At 38.9% G+C, this 19,404-nt stretch overlaps 1 protein-coding gene across 4 annotated transcripts in view; it reads left to right on the forward strand.

The window, feature by feature from the left end:
- Positions 1 to 19,404, forward strand: part of NRIP1 (nuclear receptor interacting protein 1) — a 73,325-nt gene that overhangs the window by 43,411 nt on the left and 10,510 nt on the right. For 2 of the 4 annotated variants that reach the window (XM_077174502.1, XM_077174504.1), the window contains exon 3: positions 6,843 to 6,891. The exons of the other annotated variants lie outside the window; for them this stretch is intronic. The gene's annotated coding sequence lies outside the window, so the exon portion shown is untranslated. The remainder of the gene's footprint in view (positions 1 to 6,842; positions 6,892 to 19,404) is intronic. 4 annotated transcript variants of the gene reach the window in all.

The raw sequence follows: 19,404 nt of genomic DNA on the forward strand, positions 1-19,404 counted from the left end.
CTTTAAATAAATGATCAGAGGAAAAGAAAATGACATGTGATTAAATCTAAGTCCTTGAAAACATTCTACAGTCAAGATTGCTGTGACTGCTTTGGGACTTCTTATAATTCCTCTGTTGAGGAGAGCCAGTTCTTAGAGTTGTGAGGATTTTGTTTCATTTTGTTTATTGTCAGTTCTCAGTGTACCATTAGAGATATGAGATAGACTTTTCAGCCATAGTTAAAAGAGGACTGATGATGTGCTGTTTTTCATTTTGTCTTGATTTTCTTAGTGACATTGAATATATCAGCTTGAGTAGCCCATGGTTTTCCTAGGTTTTTGGTGGGGATTTTTTTGTTTGCTTGTTTGGGTTTTTTTAATGGAAAGTAGAAGGATGTTTGCTGAATTGAAACTTTTGCTTCCAGCTTTACTGATTGAGCATGACTGATGACATTAGAGTCTTGATGAGAATTTTGGAATACTATTTGGCCTGGGGTAGACTGCTCTATTGTGGGTGGGGCAATGGAAAAGACACCAAAGGAGGAAGAAAACCCAAAACCAGACACAACCCCAACCAAATAAATCAGATTTTAAAATTCTTGCGTATAATGGAAGTATGCATTTGATTCCATCATCGGTTACCTGTATTACACAGCTTTTCCTCTGGAAATCCTTAATCTAAGTTTTAAGTAAGAGTTGGTGCTTGAGTGTTATTATCAGTTTAGGCAGATTTTAGAGGTGAGCTCCAGATTAGATCTGTTTTTGAAAGGTGGCTGTGCCCTGCTTGAGATTGCAAAATGCTTGATCCCCATCTCCACCCCTTTTCTTTCTGTTACCATGGTGTACCATAATAAAGAAGAGAGGAAGTGGAGGTGTTGCATAACTTCAGGTAAATAGATTTTTGGTGCAGATACTGAAGGCAGCCTTAACTCAACCAGTGCTGTCACTACCAGAATCCTGCTAATGCTAAAGGCAGTTGTGTAATTAATGGCCTTGTGTGCTGAACTGAGACTGCTGCGAAACCTCTGGAGGGAATTGTTGTGTCTATTGTGTTGGTTAACTTTCCCAGAAAATATAGTCTGTTGCTGGTAGTTTGTTGGGGTGATGGGGGAGGATTTTGTAAGGCATGATGAAATATTCCCTGGCATCTTTTTCCTAACCACTGGACAAAGCATCTGCAGCAACAGAGCCCGGTTGAAATGGAGCTGTTAATAAAAATGAGATGAGTTTTACTTGAGGAGACAAGTGTGGTAAGATAAGAAAATAGAAAGCTGCCATTTGAACTTTCAGTGTGTTTTTAAGATATTTTTGTTGTAAAATCATATGAAGAATTTGGACCTGGTTTTGATACTAGCACCTTCCCTAGTGCAACGGTGGTAAATGGTCTAGAATAGATGAAAATTATTTGTCGTTTTTTGTGTTATCTGTTCTTCTGAAGCCATTTATAAAACCTTGTTAAAAGTTCCAAAAACCTTTTTTTTTTTTTCTTTCTTTGGATCTTTGTTTCTGCAACCTCAACCGTAGGTGGCACTGACTATTAGCACTTAGTAGGTTGGGGATGCTTCCCCTCCTCCCAGACTTAGATGTTTGAGCCACTGGCACCTGCTTGATCCATTTTCTCTCACTCTGGCAAAGAGAAGAAGAGTGTGGCAGGTAACTGAGAGTTCTGCAAATGAGTAGGTATAGGAGCCAAGGTACTGGCTGAGTTTGGTCAATTTGGAAATGTCCAACATTTGAAGTTAGAATTTGAGTTTCTACAAACTCATCAGGAAAAATGCTAATATTGATTGCTGAGGGGGAGCAAACTTATTTTTTCAGGCTTAGTTCTAGTTATTCAGGAGACTTGCAGAGGAAGCTCGGTCAGGCTTGGAGTAATTCAGCATTCCTTAGGCTGGGCACCACTGAGCAGTTCAGCACATGCAAAAAAATCTGTCTGTCTGGATTCACTTGCTGCTGCAGCATCAGTTCCTTCACTGCTGCTGGCACAGGCTGCTGCAGTTCTGCCTCTTCACTGGTGGAACCAGGGATGAATGCACACCCTGTGTTCTGGTCCATCTGAGCTGTGAGTGTATTGCAGCTGAATTAGACTGGTAAAAGCCAGGTTTTAACAGCTTTCTAAAGCAAGGAAGTAAAAATGGACCTGTTTGGGCAGGAAGTGCTTAGATATGTGTTACAGACATACTTGGCTATGAGAGACCCTTGCTTCAGGTAGAAAGGACTTTATTGCACTTGGTTAGGAAAGAGACTGAAAGTGGTCAGTGGATCAGAAGAGCTGCTGTGCAGTGGGTTTTGCAGCTCCAGTCCATGTAATAGTTCTTGCTCAGTTTATTACGACTGCTTCCTTATGTTAGATCCCTGTGAAATAGGGAAAGCTGGTGGAATTATATTTTTGATCATAATGCCACTATTCATGTTTGCTTCAGGACCAATACTTTAGTTCAGTACTGACGTGGTGTTTTGTTGGAGAGAACGTTGTTTCAGTGTGTATAGTGGAACACCCACACTACTGCATTTGACTGACATACATCTTTACCTGAGGGTGATGGGAATGCCAGTAATTTGTCTCATTTTGGAAGAGAAAGGCATTTACTGTCGTGTGCAATTCCTACTCCTTTAGTAGTAAGCACTGTTGTTTCCTCAAGTTTAAGGTACCTGATTATTGTTTGGTTTCACTAATAGGGGAAAAAAACCCAGAAACCAAAACACCCACAAAATACGGAGAGAATATCTTGTAATTCAGCTAAAATTCAGAAAATCTATCTTTATTTGCTATGGATATGGAGTTAATGTGCAACTGTGCAAGCTGCTTAATCTTCTCCTGTTCTTGCTGTTCCTCTTGCGTAGAGTAGCAATATTCCAAAGCACTGCTGTGATATGTTCATGGATGTTCCTGAAATGTTCTGTTTTGTTCCAAGATGGAATCTCTCTTTTCTTGCAATTTTGACAGTTCCCAGTAGCCTCCAACATGGTTTAGACCCACACAGTGCATGTAATGAGAGGTCCTGGTGGACAACGGAGGAGTGAAATTACTATGATCAGTCCGTAAATAGCAGCAACCATCTAACATCAGATATTTAGATGTCAGATTGAAACAGGTCTTTGGTAGCTGAAATGCCTCTTACTTGTTAGTTTGCTTGTGAGTGGGGCTTTTTAATGACCTCAGTTTATGTATAAGCAATATGTAATTTAATTCTGTAGTTCATGCAAATCCAAAATAGTTTGGGATTTTAATTCCAGATTCATGTAGTGAATGGATAAGTCTGTGGAAGTCCTTTCTGTACTTAGGATGTTGCTTATACTCTGCAGCTTGGTGGTGGAGTACATTAAGATTTTTTTTATTGGTATTATTATTAAGTTTTTAAATTGTGGTTGTATATTTCATCAAAAAAGCCCCTGATGCTTGGTCAACTTCAAACATTTTCTTCTTCTCAGCTTTTCTACCTGTGACTGTCATTTTACCAGAGAAAATAATTTCATGGAAGGGTAGTTCAGATGCATGTTTTTTGTAATTTGCAACTGTGGACACTTGCACATAGTTACAGCTGACCAAGTACAGTCAGCGGTGGAAGAAGTATCTTACCAACAGTTTCCCACTCCTACAAAGATTTCTTCTGTTTTCCAAGATTTATGAGGTTGTGATGTCAAAGGTTTTTGTAGCATTCAGCTAGTCATGATGGAGTGCAAGCCAGTTTAAAATTAAAACTGGCTGGATGAGCTTTACTATGCAAAAATTAAGGTCATAATCAAATTTGCCAATTATACAAAAAGAAATGTTAAACAAGGGAGATTTTAGTACCTGAAGTGGCAAAGATTGTGCATACAAATCCCTATCAAGTAATTGGATTTTCTAGATGTGCATTAGAAAGACTTCATAAATACTGTTATCTTTCTTTTGATTATTATTTGTGAGGAACATGGATCATGCTTGCTCCTGAAAAATATACTCTTGCTTCAAGTAAAGAAACTGAAGTGAAATACAAGAATTCGTGGGAAACAAAAGAAAGATGTTTTCAGATATATTAACAAAAAGGAGCTTGTTGTTACTCCGTGTTCTTGAATCATTCATGTCTTACTGAGCAGCTGGCAAAAAGAAGTTGCATTCAGTGCATGCTTTATCTCTTACATGTGGAAGTGAATTGCAAGAAAGGTTTAAAGTCTGTTAATCTTTCTTTTGGAATCTTACCCCCCATGCCCCCATATAAGTGGAGCTTTTTGGTCTTGAGTGGTGATGGATACGCAGTAATTCACTGTTTTTTCTCCTTTTTTCCCTCCCACCTACTTTTCAGCAACAGATTAGAGTCAAGATGTTTTAGAGCTTCCAGTCCTTCCTCTTGTTCCTTTGGTCAAAATCACTGTAAAAATAGTGTAAACCCCTGAAAATTTTGGACTTTCCATTCATATGCATTGTGACAAAGTTTGCTGCAGTTCAGTGGAAATGCTTCCTACAACATGGTAGAGAAATACAGCTGGTGTTGTAGGCTACCTAGAATTTCACCTCTGGCTTTATATTTAAGTGAGGCAAATTGATTAGTGTTTTACAGTGTGCAGTATCCTACCTTAACATGTTTTTGCTTATCATTTTTTATAGTTTAGGACTCCATGTTGGTCAGGCAGGTTGAACAGTCTCACAATCTTTCCTGGCATTGATGCTTTCTTCCTCTTTATACCTACTTTTCCCCTACATCTTTCCTTTCTGTTTCATTATCTCTTCATCTCATCTCAGTTTGTAAGCACTTTGGGGTCGTAGTCTGAATTTACAGGAATATAAAACATTTTACAGTAGTAATTATGCCAAATGTCAAGCATAGACAGACTTGCTCTCATAAACCTGGCAGCATATAAAGAAGGCAAGTGGATTTTGCATCCTGGTAGGTTATTCTTGGTCAGTCAAACTGTTCACCTTCCAAAGTGCTATGAGCAAGCTCTGGTGTGCATGATTTACTAGAGAGATACCGAGGTGACTTTGGAAGCAAGGGTTACATTTTATTTGCAGTAAAACAGAATTCAGACGTAGACCCAGTAAATCAAACCACTCTGGTTTGAGGTGGGGAAATTATGTTCCAAAAAATGGAAACTTGCAGTATTAAGTCTGCTGTTTGGGCTGGGGAGGTTATTTGATGAAGGCAGCTGGGACACAGAAAGCTCCCTTGGTTTTTACTGGAGGAGATCTGGGTTTATGCTGAGCCAGTCCCTGGGACAGGCGCTCCCTCAGCCTTCACCTTGCTCCTCAAAAGTTTCCTCATCCATGTCATTGTTTGTTGTCATGATTAAAAGTAAGTAGTTTTGGTCTCTCTGAAAAGAAGTATCTCCTTTCTCTCCTAGGAGCAGTATTTTTTCACTCTCTGCTCTTTCTTGCCTCTGTGCCCTCTGAAGCGAGAGCAGATTGCATCAGGCTAGGGATATTGTCATTGTACCAGCTGGAGAAGTGAAAGAGCTTTCACTAGACTTTTAAAAGTAGCAGCTCAAGAGAAGGGGAACCCTTTGATGCTATATTTTAGCCCTTCTACATTATATTTTAGGCCTTTTGTACCCTTTTCTTCCTATCATTAGTCTTTGTGTTCTGTTGATCTTTTAGGGTATATCATTCTTTACTTCCCTTCCAATCATACGTAGTAAAAGAAAGGTATTGGGTGAAACCTGTTATTACAGCAGCACGTATTGTTGCACTGCAAAACCAATAAATGCATTTTTTTCTTCTGTAAGAGGAAGAGAAAACACTTATTTTGGAGGCCAGTGTTGCTCTAGGGCTTCATTTAATTGCTGTCCAGCTGAACTTGTCAGCATCTCACAGGTGCAGATGTATTTATTTTAAACTTCATATAGACTATGATGAGGAAAAGGAAACAAACAAGTCTGTGAGGAAGGGCAAGCAACATATATCATTTGTGTTTTGGCTTGTGGTCTTGCAGGAGGTATTTTGGTGGATTTGGATTAATTTTTGCTCTAGTAATTTACTGCTGGAGGAGAGGAATAAAGAGCCTCCAGAGTGTAGATGATCTTCGCCTGGGGAGCAGTGCAGAAGCGTAATGGAATTTCCTGTGTGAGAGGTGCCTGACTATTACAGTAGAAATGAGTGGGGAAACAAAAGGATAAGGAAAAAGGGCACAATAAGTGGTTAGGTTATGTGGATAGAAATGCAAGTTATTAATGTTCCTAGAATTCAGATGAGAAATTCTAAACTTAATCTAGAGCAAGAGAAAAACAATTGAAAAGTTAAAATAAAGGGTTATATGAACAGAGTGTCTTCAGGGGAAAGATTACAATAACAGCTGTGTTTTGTGCAGTGTAGAATGGTCTTTGGATGTCATTAATGCTACACAAGTGTGGGTTGTGGAAGTGGGAGCTGAGGGAAGATTGAATGAGGGTAATGATGAGAGCAGGAGACAATGAGTAAGATTCTAGAGAAGAAGAATGCAGTGCTATGGATGTGTTGTGTGTTACTGGTTTCATTTTGGTTGCTTGTTTGGGGCTTTTTTTTTGTCGTGGTGGGTAAATGGATAGTGGGAATAAATGGATAGTGTTAGAATAAAGATAATCTGATGACAGCTTTTTTTCTACAAAGTGGGTGGTATTAACCAGACAAGGAGAGCTATCCCCTCTCTCCTGGCAGGTTACCTTTACCAGCTTGCTCAGCTCAGTTTCATTTGTCAGGTTCTGATACTCTCACAAATCAACCACAAGTATAACCAGCTTTTGGGGAAAACTTTATATTAATCTGTTTATACCCTGTTAAGAAGTAAGACAGGCTCCCTTTTGTGAGCTGATACTGAATTAACAAAGTTACTTTCCTGTTACTGTAGAAATAGAATTATTTTCCACCATAAGTTTCTACATCCTGATTATAATGTATTTATTTTTGGCAGGGAGGAGTGAAAACCAGATTCACAAAGATCCTGCATTGACATTTGAAAGGTATGAGTTTCTGCCCTGAACTTGAAAAGTTTATTAACCTGTATTTTTTCTCACCCTGGACATGGCGTGGTAACTTTATCTCATTCACACTCGTTTTAGTCCTTATCCCTCTCAGGAATTCCCAGTCAGAAGATGGTTCATTTCACATCCCTGTATAGTCCTGATCTCATTCTCCTGACATTGCTAACTAGGGTGCCAAGTTAACAATCTGCTAAGTTTCCTGAGAGGCTGAAGACATGTTACCTGCCCACCAGAAGTTCTGGCTTTTTCTCAAAAAATGGATTTTTAATTTTATGCTTTTAAAAGCATTAAGTCCCTTTGAGAAAATGTTTTGGGTTCTGGGTTTTTTATGGTTTTTTTCCCCTCTGATATTCCTTTGTTGCCCTCTTTGGCTTGTACTTCCCTTTCCAATATGATTTGCTTCAGTATTTATTTGGTATTTGGGAGTTGTTTGTGGTTCTGTGAGATTCTGCAGGTACCCACAAGTCTTGACTGCTACTGAATGAAATCACATTAATGTGTTCATTTCAGTTCTTTTGGTCTCACTCACTGATGAAATTGAGCAACAGAATTTGAACAAAACTATCCTTCTTTTGCAAGATTATGTATAGACTAAAAAAGAAAAGAAATCAAAAAAATGTGCTTTTGTAATAATGCAGGCTGTCAGTGAAACTTGCCTTCAGGTTATTGACAAGGCCTTACTATGTATTGATTTAGAAAACACTGGCATTATTGATGTTACCTTGAGCTGGGAAATGACTCTTCCAGTTACATCAAGGAAAGATGGCTTTATATAACACAGAGAACATGGGTTGGGACCTGTCAGCCATGTCCAAATCTCTGTTCTGGCTGGGTAAACTGGAAATAATACATAGCTGATCAGCTGAATCCATAGAGTTGGCTTATAGATAATAGCTATCAGCTAATGCCTTTATACTACATCATACATGGCTTCAGCTACTTTGGTGCAGTTTCACCTGTTTATTTGCTAGATTCTTGACTTTTAGGTCTTTTGTTATGACAACTTCCCCCACTCTCACCACATTCTTTCAGTACTCATCAAGTGAATAAATTAAAACAGTAATTTTGAGCTATTTCCCCCAAGGCTGAGACAAGATTTGCAGAGAGAAATTCACCACCTACCTCCCACTGCCTTTCATTGTTACAAATTTTATTTGAGGATAGATTGATACAGGACTTCCAGGATGTGGGAAACCAAATCACCTACAATAGTTGCTGTGTGTTGAACAACTTGAAGGAATAGGAACTCTGGAATAACTGATGTTGCACATCTTGGAAATCCCATGCTGTGTCCTGAATAATAGAAGAACACAGAAACTTCAAATGTTAACTAGTTTGCTTTTAGTAGTCATGATGCTTAAACTGGTGATGTATTCCTGGGTTTTAGCATAGTCCTATGCATATGTCTGTAACTTTAATATTTTTTGAATCATTTAGATGCCTCTCTCATGCACAGATCTGCATAACTTTGTCATTATTTTATTGTCCCATTAAAATTGATAGGTGTATACTTACATCAGGGAAAATAAGTAAAAAGGAAGTACAAAGTTCAAGAACTACTACACTGTTCATCAATAGGGTGTTTTAAGATTTTTAGAAATTTATTTGACATTTCACACTTGTAAATGTAACTATGGACAATAATTTTTCTAAAAGATAAGTAAAAATTTTACCTTTACAGAATTGAAGATTGATAGCCATCCAGTCTTTCAACATAATCCATTGTTGTGGACTCTTGTCTGCTGAATTGACCAGAAGTACTTTTTGCTAGCTGTGATATTTATTGTTGTTGCTGTATTGGCTGGTTGTTTGCGCCTGTTTGTCATTACCCCCTTTAAAAGACAGCACCCTTGAAGTGCTTTACATTTGGATCACTGTGTGGAAAGATGCCTGTTCCAGCTCTCCAAAGAGCAATGGATAAGAACTGGCTTGCAGATATTTTCTACATGGTGTCACAGCCAAAACCACCACTGGCTACTGACAGCAGCCTGCACATCCCTGCTGCTCAATAAATGGGGGATTTTATCCAGTGTTCAGAACAAGCAGAAACCTCTTGCTTCTGCAGGTTTTGTGTGTAAAGAGTGTAAGCTTGTATTTAAAAGGAAAAAACCCAAACCCACAATGGCTGCTGACTTGTTTTATCAAAGGTTTGGTTGTGAAGACTAAAGAGGGTTTTTATAGTATAAGCTTGAGAGAAGACTTGCCATGACACTGAATGAACAGTTGTTCACTGTAATGCAACTCAGTTAAAGCAAAGGCTTTTTCATGTGTTTGTAAACTTAAAAAAAAGCTATGTGACTCCAAATAAACTTGCTGTAGGGTTTCACATGTTGGGCAGTTGTACTGCTAATAATGATGTGTTTCCTAAAATGTTTTTAGTTGTGAAGTGTCCTATATACACATTTTCATGTGTGCTTGGTTCTCAGAGTAAGCTGCTGATTTGTGGATGTGGAAAGATCTTCTGCTGGTTTGTTGTAGTCATTGTCTGATTTACTTTCTTTTATTTTTCCCTTTCTAACTCTTCAATGCAGTGAGAAGCTTTATCAGCTTTTCACAAAGTAGGAAGGATAGAAATTCCATTTGGGGAAAAAAAAATTAACCAACCTCCCCTTTTCTCCCATTTTGCTGAAAGTGCTTACTAAAGGGGGACTAAGGAGGAGCAGAGTTGTACTGCCCTGAGGTCTACAACTTAAATCAAATTGATCTTAAACCAGTGACTGTTTTAAGGTCTGATGAATCACTATCAGAGTTAAAAGCACCTATACCACAGTGCTGAGAAGCTGGCATCCCAGGCTCCAGGAGTGATTTGTATCTGGCCCTAGTAGCTCAGGCAGTGCTATACCTTAAAAGGGTGACAACCTAATTCTTGTGAAGGATATTTTCAAAAAGGAGACAAGTTTTAAAACCTTTTTTTTTCCATCTTTTTTTTCATTTGAGGCCTTTTCATTAGTAGCTGAGACAACCAAGTCATACAGGTAGAGAGCTGCAAATGTACTACCTCTACAAAAATGGAGGAAAATCAGTAAACAGAAGTTAAATAGCTGAAACAAGGTGCAGGGGAATATGTGATGGCATGAAGGTTTTACTGGCAATGTCCAAGATGCCCACATACTAGTGAGCTAGGTCACCCCAAATGGGTTCCTGTAAAAGCTTTAGTATTAACACAGGCAGTCCTAGTTATAGATATATCTCTCTGTCTAAAGATAAATTGCTCCCACTCGTGTCTAGACTAACATCAGAGCAGTGCTGGTGTGGAAAGTGGGGGTTAAGAATTAAGAGTACAAGCCCCACACTATTCTTTAGTGCCTGTTACAATGAGCATCTAAACTTTGTGGCAGCAGTGCAGCTTTGAATGCCATGGTGTCACCCCAGACACCTCTTCCTCGTGTTCAGGCATCAGAAGGGTGCGTGTGGTAGACGTGACCTGTAAGCTGAATCTCTGCTGCATGTGTTTAAAGCTTGGAGAATGTATCAGTGCGTGGATGGATGGATGGATGGATAGATCAGTAAATGACTTGCATTGCTGACTATTTTCAGCAGCTGAGTTTTAATGAGGCTTTCAACTGTTGCTACTGTGTTTAATCTGCTCACTTACTCAGCCTTCAGCATTAGAGAGGCTTTCTAGGAGGTAAATGTTGTCCTGATTACAGAAGAGGTTAGTTTGATTGTGTTCTGCACAGACCTTGAGGTTTTTTTTGTTAATTGAGAAATATAAGCTGTGCACACAGATAATTAGGATAAATAATCAAGTGTTGTGCTTGGAAGTGCGCATCCAAATATACAATTGTTATATATGATAAGTGTCTTGAACTGCTGCAAGTTAAAACATCAGGTCCTGATTCTTTATCCTGGTCTTGCTATGCATTTGAGTGGGTTTTCCTTTTAGATTTGTAATTTAATGTGTATTAGCAATGGCTGAATAGAGTGAGAAGGATGGCAAAAAGTGTCTTTCCCTTCCTTTTCATTTAACATAAGAGCTTTTCCTTAGTTTATTTGCTGTGCTGCCTAATAGCTCTTATCAAAATAAATAAGGACAGAGCAGCTGCTCTTAAATGCAGGGAATGCTTAAAATATGCAGTGTACCAATGTGAAGAAAACGAAGTGTAGTGGTATTTCTGGTAAGTCTACTAAAAAAAAGATAGATCCAGGAGCTTTGATCAAATGCCAGCTCTTACATCAGTCCTCTTTGTAATCTTTCGTGCTGATCTGTGACCTTGACCTTGTGTTTGTGTTTGTATGTCAAATCTATTTTAGGGATGGACAAACTAAGTTCAGTTTAATAGGATTTATACTCCAGCTTCACCGGATACCTTAGTAAAATATAAAAATTAAAATATTTGGGTCAGTTAAATTTTCAGTCATCTTTTAAAATTTCAGTGGGTTTGAAGACATTGACTTTGTTCTTTTTGGGAATGGTTCTTACAAAGACATCTTTAGCTCACCAATAAACTCTTCTAAATTCAGCTTGGGCCTTCTGCCTGGAGGTGGGGGTTTTTTCTCCAACCATCTCACCAGTGACTGTGCTTTAGTTTGGCATTGAGTGAGGTTCAGCACTGAAAGTAGTTCCTGATCTTTGTCCTGCCTCATGCCACTTGTAATCCGTGTTCCCACAGGGAGAAGTGCAAAAGCAGACCCTTGGCAGGATCTTTGGGATTTCTTTGGACTGTGACAAGGTCCTCAGTCTGGCTTGCCTTGCAGGAGCTTTGTGCCACGTGCACTTGGCCGATTCTTGAGCACAGCCCTTATTTTAAACACCAGCAAACAGGGCAGCAGAGTTGATTGGTGTAACACTGGCACTTTGGGCATATGGGTTCATAAAGCCTTAGTGAGGTTGTTGGTTTCAGGAGCATTGTGAAATAGGGTCCCCAAATTAGCTAATACTTCTGTGCAAATATGGAGTAATAGATTTATTTTTAGAAGTCTTTTATTTCTGGGATAATGTTATTTTATGGAGAAAGTCACATGCTTTCTTCTAAAATCAGTCACATCTCTATGTTACTTTGTTTTATACTTTTTTATTTGGCATAAGCATGTGTTTTAACTCTCTTGACAGTAATGGAACAAGCAATAATAATAAGTAGCTTTATTTTTTTGCTATTGCAATTGTTTTCTCCCTGAAGAACTCATTTAAAAACAGATATAAAATGTTTCCTTTCCACAAATTTGTGATGGCATATTGTCTTCTTGAAATGCATGGCACCATTAGCAGCATAAACTTTGGGAAATTCTTTCCAAGTGTATGTCCTTACAGTGAAGGACAGTTAAACACTTCCCCTTACCAGCTATCCATTGGTTTTGCTGTGCCTTTGTGGCAGTAAATGTTATTTTCACTGGTTTTGAGTTAAGTTGGTACTGTAATTGTTCTCACTTGATTCATGGCTAGAGGTGAGGTCCCGTTCTTTATGTGTGAGGGTCAGATGATTGCCTGTATACATATACATATATGACTTCAAGTCCTTTTAACATTTTATTTAGGGATTTATGCTGTGAATGTTTTTAGATTAACTCTGGTATCATGATAAGGACTCTTTGTCCTTTTGTCTTTACAGGATGTTATGAGCCTCTTCTCCCAAGGTTTCACTAAAGCTGGTTCTTACGTTTTATCTTGAATTTGGCTTGGCTTTATTGCTGGTTTGGAGAGAAAAAAAAAAAAATATTTGAAATTAGCTCGTGGAGACCATCTTGCTAATGCAGATTTTTCCTTTCACACTTAAATGTAGGTATATGAGCCATTTTCTATGTCCACAACAACCTTTGTAAACATCATCCACAATAAGCTGAAGTCTCCTATTACAACAGAAGCTGTAGTGTCCCCTCCACTCACTTTAAAAAAAACCAAACCCAAACACAAATCATCTGGGTCTCTAACATGGATTTATGGGGGTTTACATATAGTTGAATGCTATGTGACTGTGATCCTGTATTTCACCTTGCCTGGAATTCTTCTGTATTTGTGTTCAGTTATCTGAAACCTATTCTGTTGAGAAGTCTACAAAGTGACTTTCATTCATAACCATGAACTGGTTGGTCCCAAGTGAAACACAGCTATTACTGTCAATAAAATACTGTGCATTACATTTTAGTCCTTTGTTACACTCTGACAACTGAAACCCATTCTTGGTTAAAATAACATAAAGTGACTTAATATATGCCAAACCACCTAACATAGTTATTCCAAGAAATACAGCATTTTAGGTCACTGCTATCAGTAAATGCCTGTATCTTTAGATCCCTCCAACAAGCAGGAGGTCAGAGTTGTGTGGAAATGCATTATCTGCATGCATTGATCATAACTCAAAAGCATTACCCAGGAGAGAATATTGATTTCTTCAGTGTATATTAATCACACTTCATTCCTGGGGAGTTGATGTAGAGTTAAATGCATAATCAGTGATTTGGTTTTGTAGGTGTCAAAGGGAATGGAAATCTGTTTAAGTTTCCTTTTAATTGCTTATTTATAGGCAAGTGGTTTACCAAACACTGGAAGGGGCATATATATTGTTGTATATGTTGTATATTGTCCTCCTCTGTCCTGAAAACAAATCTTTGTATAGATTTTTGTATGTTTTTTGCTCTTGGTCTCTTGAATGAGAAGACTCAATTAACCAAAAGACTTTCTGCTCACTATTTCTGAGCTTGGATCAACACCCTTTCCCATGTTAGTTGAGATTCAGTGATACATGCTATTTCTGGATCCCTGTCCTTAATGGACGTGTGGTGGGGGTGTAACTTCTCTGCATTATCTTTTAGTTTCTGCCCTTTTTGTTTTCAGCAGCAGCAGACCATTGAGCAGTGAATAATGGGACAGGTTTAGGTGTCAAATACTTGCTTCCTTCACAGGTGGTGTCCCTAAGTTGAATGTCTGTTCTTCCTCATTCCTTACGATTAGCCAAGACTTGGCAGAGAGTGTTTCTAAGTTCATGCCTAGAGTGTTAGCAGACCATAATCAACAAGTGAACTCGAAGATGTCCTTTACAGTGCCATTAGAGAACAAAATAGAAATATTCCTCCAGTAGTATTTGTAAGAACAAATATACATACCTGAGTCTAAGTAAGGAATTGACTGAAATGCTGTGAAACACCAGGTGAATAGCAAATTATGTGAACAGCGTGGGGTATTCTGTATCTAGGAGTGATTATTTCTGTGATGCTCTGTTCTTGTACTTGTTAGAATAAGAAATACTTACTTAAGGTAGGCTGAGCTATTGTTTGAAGAGTGTCACAGCATGAAAAATGGCCATACATGTTTTGTCTCTGAACTTTGCAGCAGGAGGTTTTGAGGAGCAGGCCACATTTGGATTAAGCTGTGTATGGTGCTTAAGTGTACTTGTAAACCTTGGAGAGCTGTTACTGAGGCTTTCACAAACTCAGCTTTCAAGGCAGTTGTCTGCTCCCCATTTCCTCCTTCCCATATACTTCATCTCTTTTGGGGATTTCATTGGGTTTGGGATTACGTTGGATGAGGGATTTTTTTTTTTTTTTTTTTATTTCTCAGGTAGAGTTTTGGTTGGTTGGTTGGTTTGGCTTTTTGTTAGGGCTTTTTATTTTCATTTTCAGTTTCTTTCCCACTCCTTACTGGTAGCTTTATGAAGTAAGATATAAAAGCCACATGTAACTTAGGGAGAAATTTCTGCCTGTGGCCCTCTGCATGCTGTGCACCCCAATCTAGAAGATGGGCTGAGAGCCAGCATTGGATGAGTCTCAGTGTAGCCAGCAGTGCTCAGAATTTGTGTTTTCCACAGGGCAAAGCTTTTTCACAGCATTTGAGGTGTTCCTCCTTGCATGTCTGTCCTGGCAGGGTGCACAGCGTCGCCTCGCCGCCTCCCCAGGCAGCCCCTTCTGCGTGGGTATGGAAATCTCCCTGACATTTCCACACCTCCTTCCAGCACAGGCTGCAAATGGCGTGTTCCCCCTTGATATATATATTACATACTACCCCAAAGCTCCTCGTTGTTGTCATGGGGTGGTGTTCCATGGTCTGAGTGAGTCACAGATTCCCGCACTGGAGAATCCCATGTGAAATCTGAGGAGTGGAGGGACACTTGAGATGAGGTGGCTGAATCCCCTTTTCCACACCCCAAATGGAATGTGTAGGAACAGCCTCCCTTTCCTTATGTGCCTCTGGCACTGCTGTTAACAAGAGTAATCAGCATTTACGTTTTAGTGGCCTCTTAAAAGCTGGAGTAAATCTAAATAGTCTCTACCATGAGAACAGTTGGGGTAGGTATTGTCTTCCCAACACAGTTCCTGCTTCACTAACATTTCAGTCTAGTGGTCTGTCAGGTCTTAGAAGAAAAACTGTGTCTTGTGCCTGCTGTGCTCTTGGTTCTGTGTTTCTGTCGATTTTGTGTGACTTAAATATTCAGTTACTTAGGATTTGTGGGTAAACTGCCATTCAGTTACTTAGGATTTTCGTAAAACGGTAACTACTGCATCCTTTTAAACTGTTTCATCATCTGTTATGGAATTGGTTTGCTCTAGTATTTTTCAAGATGCTGTTACTGAAACTGCTAAAATAATCAGAAGGTTTTGATCAGGCTCGTTTGGCTCTGATCCCTTCTACATGTAACCCCCTCCCACTGCTGCCCCATCCCCACGGTGAAGAAAACACCTCTTTCTGTTGTCTAAACCTTAAAGTCAGGTCGGGGCTGGGCTTGGCAGCACTCACCTTAACAAAACACAGGGGAAAGGCTTTTCCATCCCCGTGCTCGTGCAGAATTTGGCTGGGAAGCCGTGGCTGCTGCTAATCCTGCATTATCCGAGGGGTGTTTCACAGAGGGAGCGGTGCTGCCGTGTGCTCCATGCCAGCCTGGAGGGAACAGCCCCAGCTCGGGATGGGGAATGCCAGCTCTGGTGGGGTCACAGTCTCGGGAGCCTCTTCAGGATTCCTGGCAGCAGCAGGAGCTCCTGCCAGCAACTCGATTCCTCATGTGCCCTCTCCTGCCTGAGCTGTCTGAAAGGGATAGGCTATCCTTCCCATGTTTAAAATGTCTTTTGGAGTCAGTCAGCAGGCCCAGGAGCAGTGAATAATGTGCCAAGCTCCTGGGAAGAAGCTTATTTTTGCTTTCTCAAACTGATACCCTACAGTTGTAGGAGAGCAGCCTGATTCATTCCATTTAAGTGAATTAGTTGTTAAAAAAAAAAAAAAGCTTCTGGATTCCCAAGTTCTTTAGAGTGCAGCTGTGGGAGAATTCACCCACTTACTGCTGAGTTTTGCTCCCCCATCTGATCTTTTCTGCCTTTCTTTCTTTCTTTCTTTTTTTTTTTTTTTTGTCTTTTTCTAAATTATATTTGCAAAGGGAACCTTCAAAATGTCTTGGCTGCCTGAATCAAAACTGTGAAGAGGTCTCAGCTGCTCCATTCATCTGAACAGATTTCTGACACAAATAAAGCGTGGATTTTGGAAAGCAAAGCACTTAAACACTTGATTCTCTTAAAGCACGTGCTCGAGTGCCATTGAAGTACCTGCTCTTGTGCAGCTCTGTGCATTTGGTGCAGGGGTTGTTGATCTGAGCTTCCCTGCTCAGAACCTTTGCAAAAAGAGCCAACTGAAGACTGAAGTGCTTTTAGCAGCACTCTGAAAGCATCCTTCCTGCTGAAATCAAAGGTGTGCAAATTGAGCTTAATAACAAAATAATTCTGGGACAGCAAGTCTCATTACCCCCACTCATTCTTAGGTCACTGGAAGATTCTACTGCAATTCCCAGTGCAGCTAGGAGATTATATATATATTTTTTTTCTTTTTCATTGTGCTCTTCAACATTTCGCCACAGGCAGCCATAAGGATGGGGAATCACTTAAAATCCTGTGTTTTAGATACTTACTCAGTGCTGGTTCTGTGGCTGCTGAGTAACTCACAGCCTTTAATATATTTATCCTCAATTGTCTTTCTGAAGTTCCCATCTATTATTACTCCATCTGGAAAAACAGGGTACAAGAGAAGTAAAACCAGAAGTCAGACAGCCTGTCTGCAGCACAGTGAGTAATTGGACCCCTGGATCCCAAGCTGCCACTGTAATCACTGTACTGCATTCCTCAAATCTGTAATAATTAAAATGACAGTCTGGGCCATTGGCTGATGTGGTGGGCTGGAGCCTTTACACTTGGGAATATGAGAATAGGAAGTCAGTGAAGCTGGTAAGAGGCTTTTTCTGGCTCTTCCAGTAGTAGCTAAGCATTAGAACACCAAATTTATTTAATAACTGAAGATTTTTATTTCTCAGACCAGTTTGATTTTAGCTTTACAAATGCATGTTTTTATTCATCCCAACTTAAAAATGGAACATAAAATTGCTACAGGAGTTTAATAGTCATGAAAGAACTCTGAAATGTAGTTAATAAAAATGTTTTATCTGTGTGAACATACAGTAATCTCCACCTCTATTAATCATTCTAACAATGTGCGTGAGTTTGGGTAATGTGTCTTCTAATAAATGTTCATGTGGGCAATCTGCTAGCCATTTCCAGTTTCCTACATGAATACCTTAATGGTTTCTGTAAGATTTTTTCCTATGATCTTGAATTGAAACTGCAGAAGAAGACACCTTGATAATACCAAGTTTTTTGGATTACCCAGTAGATTATGTAACCCTCGTACTCAAATAATGTTAGTCTAGTGTTGTTAATTTACTGTGGCTCTCTGTTCCATTTAGTAAAAGGATTTAACTGCAAATGCTAGTTTGAGATATTGGAAAAATGTCCCACAAATGTGGTTTTGCTAGTTAAATTGTGAGCTGTCTAGAATTTCTTAAATAGCAGGAAATATCTATTGGATGAACTAAAAGTCTGCTGTTTGTTTAGAGTATCAGGTTTGCAGTTGAGGTTTTCATTCATTCAAAAAATCTGTTAAAAATCAAAAATAAATATTCAGGAGCAAAAAGCAATTGGTTTTGTTGTACTTTAACATATTAGAAGCTGTGTTCTCAGATTTCATTATCTTTTGCAGCAGTAATATATGCAGTAAGCAAAGGATCTTCAAGTTTGTTTTTATTCCTTAAAAATCTTTGTGGTGGATAAATATATTTGTAGTTTGCAAATAAACAAAGAAAAACTTCCACAACTGCAAAAGTGGAATTAATTTTCTGGACATAGGCAGTTCAGTGAACATTTTAATATTCCCTTATTTTCCCTATACTGCCTCCAGCTTCTCTTTAGGCACATTTTGAAAGGCTGAAGAGCTGATTTCTCATGGTGTGCTTCACTTGAGGAGTGTCTGACCAGGTGACACCATTTGTGCTCTGGATTCTGCTGCTGCTTTAGTTTTGTCTGGGTAAACTTGGCTTAATGAGCCAGGTTGGTGCTCCTGGAGGTTCTGCACAACCATCTGGTTTATTTCTCATGGTACAGAAGTCTGGGAGAAAATAGTGGAAGTGACAAAAAAAGAGTGCATTTAGAGTAGTTGTGGTCAGGAAAGCACATGAACTTAACAATTTATTTTGTCACAGTAATTAAATATAATATTTAGGTCTAGAGAGTCGTAGATCTTAGCAGTTGCTTCAGCCCTTGCTGGGAAATAAGAAATTTGCTGGATGACTTCTCCTTTTTCTTTCTTCTGCCTTTTCTTTTAACTTTCTTTTCTTTTTCCTTAGCACTGCTCTGGTAATTTCTTAAATATTTAATTTAAAGAAAAAATACCAACATTTCAGTGGGTCCTGGGAAGTTCTTTTGTGCACTTTGTATGTATCTAGAAGGTAGCTGAATGGTTGCCTTAGTGTCCTGCTGAGCATTAATTTCCAAAGCTGGTTAGGATTTGTCATGACTGCACCTCAGATGGACATTGTCATGTGAGATTTTTACACTGCAATATCTGTTACAGCACTAAATCAAAAGAGGCTTTTTGAAAGGATTTCTGATGTCCTGTTCTAATGTGTTAAGTGCTTTCCAGATTTCATTATCTTTAAAGAAGCCTCTTTGCAGCAACCCGATTTCATTAAATTTATCAGTATTTCCCTAGCACTGGGTAATTAAAATAAAATAAAAAATGAAAAGGTGGAAGAACACTTCTTAGAATAGTTATTGTATATAAACTGTACTGGCTACAAGTGTCATCTCCTGCAAGGGGCTTTTGGAGTACCTGAGGGATTTGCATAAATGTGTTGTGTTTTTTGAACTACCCAAAGATGTAGTGAGTAAAGTTGTACTGAATATTGGCTTAGTGATGCATTTGTTTGGGACTGTACCTTAAAGGTGTCCTGTAAGCCTTGCTTTTACCAGATTGTCAGAAATCCTGATAGAATTTCAGTTTTATTGTCTTCAATGCAATACTTTTGGAAGCTGGAAAAATATATTCTCCAGTTAAAGTGTGTTCCCAAATGTTTGAGGAAATTAGTCTAATTGTATTGCTGTTACTGTTGCTGAATATTTAATAGTAGCATTGGAAATCTTGTTTCATTGGGTTTTTTTGAGGTTTTTTTTTTTTTAGGGATTTGCTATTTGTGATTTTTATTCTTTTTTTGGGTTGAAACTCTGTAAAAGCCCACTCAGAGGTACAGA

The sequence above is a fragment of the Agelaius phoeniceus genome, chromosome 2, assembly GCF_051311805.1.
Source record: "Agelaius phoeniceus isolate bAgePho1 chromosome 2, bAgePho1.hap1, whole genome shotgun sequence".
Classification (NCBI taxonomy): domain Eukaryota; kingdom Metazoa; phylum Chordata; class Aves; order Passeriformes; family Icteridae; genus Agelaius; species Agelaius phoeniceus.